The sequence below is a fragment of the Astatotilapia calliptera genome, chromosome 17, assembly GCF_964374335.1.
Source record: "Astatotilapia calliptera chromosome 17, fAstCal68.1, whole genome shotgun sequence".
NCBI classification, from domain to species: Eukaryota; Metazoa; Chordata; class Actinopteri; order Cichliformes; family Cichlidae; genus Astatotilapia; species Astatotilapia calliptera.
This window is the reverse complement of record NC_137438.1, coordinates 5,098,724-5,104,150: the sequence shown is the minus strand read 5'-3', so window position 1 is coordinate 5,104,150 and position 5,427 is coordinate 5,098,724. Positions and strand designations below refer to the sequence as shown.

At 43.0% G+C, this 5,427-nt stretch overlaps 1 long non-coding RNA gene across 1 annotated transcript; it reads left to right on the top strand.

Annotated features, from left to right (window-relative positions):
- Positions 1–4,176: 4,176 nt before the first annotated feature.
- On the top strand, positions 4,177–4,873 carry LOC145421379 (uncharacterized). The gene is made up of 3 exons (XR_013902721.1): positions 4,177–4,341; positions 4,490–4,545; positions 4,677–4,873. It is a non-coding gene; the product is annotated as an uncharacterized LOC145421379 (long non-coding RNA).
- Positions 4,874–5,427: the final 554 nt, after the last annotated feature.

Sequence of the window (5,427 nt, the reverse complement as noted above, 5' to 3'; positions counted from 1 at the left end):
TGTATCTGGCCTTTCCTAGTCTTTCCAGTAGCTCATCAATCCGTGGCATTGGATAAGAATCAAAACAGGAAATACTATTTAGCTTTCTCATGTCTGAACAAAATCGTAGTTGAGGGGAGTCTTTCTTTGGAACAAGTACAATGGGGTTTGACCACTCACTCCTTGAGGGCTCAATCACTCCCAGTTCCAGCATCATCTGAACCTCCTTCCTCAACGGTTCCACCATCCGTTCTGGTATCCTGTAAGGCTTAAGACGAAGAGGTTTTGTGTCTTTCAAGATGATGTTATGTGTTATGACATTTTTTCACCCCGGTGTGTCTAAGAACAAAGATGGAAAGGATTGCCTCACCTCATTCAACTGTTGCCACTGATCTTCAGTCAGATGTTCAGGAGGGTCTTCAGATTTGGGCATGCCTCTGAATGGGCTCATCTCAGCTTCTCCAACCTCCAGAATGCCACTGTCTTCAGGCCGAACATCTTGTACCATCAGGATTTGCTTCACACCTGCTTCTGGGGCATTTCTTTCATGATACTCTTTTAACAAGTTTACATGTAGCAGTTGCTTTGATTTGTGTTTCTCTGGACAAATGACCTCATATGTCACTGGGCCGGTTTTTCTGGCCACAGTATAAGGTCCTTGCCACTTAGCCAGCAACTTACTTGGTCCAGTAGGCAAAAGTACCAAAACTTTTTGACCAGTCTTTAGTTCTCTCTCACAGGCATGCTTGTCATACCATACCATACCTTTTGCTTTTGCTGCGCCTTCTGCATATGGTCTCTAACCTGTTCTCTGTACGTTTCCAGTTTGTCTCTCATCTGCAATATGTAGGAAATGATGTTCATCGTCGAAGCCACTTCAGTAGACCCCGGTGCCACTCCAGCCACCCAGTTCTCTTTCAGCATATCCAGGGGGCCTCTAACCTGCCTTCCATAAAGCAGCTCAAAAGGGGAGAAACCAGTTGAAGCCTGTGGTACTTCTCTATATGCAAACAACAGAAAAGGCAACCATTTATCCCAACCTTTGCCTGTATCATCAATAAACTTTCTCAACATTTGCTTTAATGTACCATTAAATCGTTCCACCAGACCGTCCGTTTCTGGATGGTAGGGAGTAGTTCGAATGCCTTTTACACCAAGTTGGTCATAAAGAGACTTTATCAAATGTGACATAAAACTGGTACCCTGATCTGTCAGGATCTCCTTTGGAACGCCAACTCTGGAAAAAAGGTCTACTAAGCATCGAACAATGTGTTTGACCTGCAGAGAACGCAGTGGATAAACATCCGGATATCTTGTGGCATAATCACAAATGACTAACGCATATTTATGACCAGTACTGCTCTTAGGTAAAGGACCTATGATATCCATAGCTATTCTCTCATAAGGTACATCCATTATTGGTAATGTTTGCAACGGGGCTCGGTCTGAAATTTTGGTAGGAGCCACTTTCTGACATTCATGACATGTTTTGCAGTAGTCAACCACATCTTTGTACAATCCTGGCCAGTAAAAACATTGAGCAACACGATTGTAAGTCTTTGCCTGTCCTAAATGTCCTGACCATGGTACAGTGTGGCCCAGATGCAGGGTTACTGATCGGTACTCTTTTGGTACAACAAGTCTGGGTTTCTCCATGTCCGCTAGATACAGAAGTTTATCCTTTATTATGAAAGGTTCTCCAGTTACACCTTTAAGCCCTACATCATTTTCTTTTCCATCATCCACGTTGCATGCTTTCTTAAAGAGAGGTTTTAAAGATGAATCATTTTCCTGTCTTTCTCTAAAATTATTGGGAAACTCCCACTGAAGATCAATAGGTGGAGACTGGTAAGGTTGGTTCTGGAAATTTTGCCCTACCACTGTTTTTATTTTTCTCCTGCCTACGTTGTCGTTTTGTTTTCCTGAGTTTACTCCCTCCTTCAAATAAGTCTTCATCTACATCAGGCAGTGGTTCTAAACCCCTTTTCATTGAACGAGTGACAACAGCACAGGAATAGGCTTCAGAGTTATTAAGAACCAAACTGTCTAAAATTGGTAAGTCTTCTCCCAGAATGACATCATATGCTAAATGATCCAACACTCCTACAGTTAACATAAATGCTTGTCCCTCAAGTTCAATAGTGACATCTGCTGTTGGATAATCTTTTTGACACCCATGAACACAAGTAATATTTACAGGTTTGTTAAAGTCAGGTAATACATTGCTCAACATAGAAGATTTAACCAAGGTTTGTGAGCTACCAGTGACAGCAAGAGCCTTTACTGTTCGGCCATTTATTGAAACATCTACCACATGTTTATGTGGCACTAAACCATCACCAGTAAGTTCCCCCTCAAGACCTGTGGAGGGAACTACACACAACTCTACTGACTTTGGTTTTCTTAGGGGACATAAAGAAGCTTTATGACCAGGCTGCTGACAGTAATAGCAAATGAGGTTGTACCTTTGACTGCAATGTATAGGCTTCTTACCACCCCTAGTGTCCAAGCTTTCAACACTAGTCACCCCTGGAGGTTTTACCTCCCCAAACTTTGGTCTCCCCACAGTCATCTTTGACTTAGAAGGTTCACGATGAGCAGCTAGGTAACGTTCAGCCAGATCTGCAGCTTCCTCTCCTGTCTTTGGGTTGTTCTCTTTCACCCATGTGCGGACGTCTGACTGCAGCACGCGAAGAAACTGTTCCAAAATAATGGTTTCGCCGATCTCTTCTTTGCTCCGACTGTCAGGACGCATCCATCGCTTATAGAGTCCCTTTATCCGATTGTAGGTTTCACGCACACTCTCTCCCACGGGTACACTGGTGCTCCGGAACCGGTATCTGTAGGTCTCCTCTGTTACATTAAACTTGGATAACACAGCAGCTTTAATGGCCTCATAAGAGTCAGACTGTTCTTCATCCATGCCAGCATAAGCTTCAAGGGCTTTTCCAGTCAATAAGGTGACCACTCTAGCTGCCCATTCAACTTGCGGCCATCCCCACGTTTTAGCTATGCGTTCAAATCGTACAAAAAAACTTTCAGGATCCTCACCTTCCCTGAAGTCAGGTATTCTTGGCTCACCCCCACGGTGTGTTTCTGCTCTCTGCACTGGAGCAGGTTGAACGACGTGCATTTGAGACTGTACAAGCAGTGGATGAGATGGAGGAGGCAGCTCAGCTTGGTGTTCAGTGGCTCCGTGAGGTGGCTGTACAGCTGATAATGGAGGCAGCTGCCCAGCCTCTTGCTTTGGACAAACAGCTGCTGTGGAAATGTCACTCTGGACAGAAGGCTGAAGTTCAGAATGTACAACATGTTGCAGCCTTGGTATATTGTCACGCAGTTGTTTTATCTGTTCAAACAGTATTGCTTCTGTTCTTTTAGAATGCCGCATAAATTCTCTAATTTCATCAAAAATATCCGGTTCAGAAAGTTCTTTACTCACGACACCAACTGCAGTCTGCTTAGGTCGTACTACTGGTTCAAAATCATCCTCATCAGCCATTGCTCCTTCAGGTGGTGGACCTGGCTCAATTGTTCGTCCACCTTCTCTTTCTTCCATGTCAGCAAGGGGGTTTTTCCTTGTCCAACAGTTTCTTCCACGTCCTACACCCCTCATTCAGCGTGTTCTGTCCCTCATTCACAGGCGTAACTGAATCCCACTTCTGACGCCAACTGTGACGCAGTGAGGGGCGGTGAGGGAAACATCAGACTTCACTCTATCTTAATTAAAGTAATTGTTTTATTATCTCTTGCCAACATCATGCACATGCAGACAGCAACTTCTCAAAATGGCCCCCAATCCATTTCCTGCTCCCTTTAAATACTCTAAAGACACACCTTCTTAATACAGACTGGCCTATAAAAGAGCTCCAATTGAGGCAGGCTTCCTCTATACTGGGAAAACAAGATGGCCACCACAAAGGTAACCTGCAACACTTTGTTACTTAAATGCTTCCCAACATAAGGAAATCACTGTTTAGTAGTGATATTACGTTCTGTATCGAGGCTTCGGAGCGTGTGTCGAGTAATGGAGGGGGCGTTTCCGCGAAGCGCGTATCGAGGCTTGCTTCATTTATGGGAGGAGCTGAAAATGATGACGTCCGAAGCCTCACTGCCCGGCTGTACCACATGACTGGTTCATGAAGTGGTTCGAACTTTGTCGCGAGATATGACAGCGATATAAACCCCTCAGACTTCATTCAAAAATGTGGGTGTTTGATGGAGAGTTGCGGTTAGTGAGAGTTTGGAGACCGTTTGGAGGTTTATGAGAGTGAGGAAAGTCAGGAGAGAATGGAGCCAGCTAAGAAGAGGAGGATGTCCTCCCCTGTGTGGGAACATTTTGATCTTATTCCTCCCAACAAGGTATGTAAATTTCTACAGAAGATGTATTTTCATGATACTGATGGTGCAATACAATTTATGTTGAGCTGTCTTGACTTTTGTACAAGGTGAAGTGTTTGCTATGTGCCAGGGAGCTGGGATATGACAACAACACCTCATCCATGCTTAGGCACTACAGAGCTTTGCATGAGAATAAGGGGGACACCGATTGTGGAGCAAGACCAGGTGAGCCATCAAATGCAATGATAATATAGGATGCAGTAATGTTACTAAATGATATAACAATATTATACAACTGTAATAAGTTACGTGTGTGATATTTATATTTGTGCTTTATCTTTATTGTCTTTCCTCAGGAGAACAATCTCAAATAGATGAAGACCTGGTCAGCATGGTGATTGAGGACTCCCAGCCATTTAGCATTGTGGAGGACAAAGGATTCAAAAGATTTGTTAAATCATTAAATCCTAGCTATGTTTTCCCCACTAAAAAGGTCATAAAAGCAGTGAAAATTTAGTTTTTACAGAATAAAATGTGAACAGGCAGGACATACCTCAACGTTACAAAAGCACAACTACTGTCCACACCCCAACCACACCTCACCTCACAGTAAATGATCATTTCCATTTCAAGCATTTCCAAATAATCATTTCCCATACTGCCACTATAAATATACACAGTATACTGCCATCACTACAATATACATGTTTTACACACTCCTTTTGTTGTTGACATTTACAGGCTGTGTGCAAAATGCCACACTCTTCAAATTCATGCCAGCTATTATTTTTACGTCCAGTAGGTGTCCTGCTAGAGCAAATGAAGCTTCATGAAGCTTCGCGTTGGGGTGAACCAATTGGATGAAAAGCTTCAGTGCTTCATGGGGCTTCATCTGCCCATCACTACTGTTTAGGGGAATTAAAGCATTAAAACCTAGCCTTTTATTTCAGATTACCCGTAAATAATTTTACTTATTACTTTTGACTTTTTGAACAATCTAATTCTATCAAAAACATCTGCACAATGGTGCCATAGAAGCTAATCAGTTTAGTTATTGTGGTTTTTTATTTCCTTTGACTCACGACTTGAGTCAAAGCTTCCTTGCAA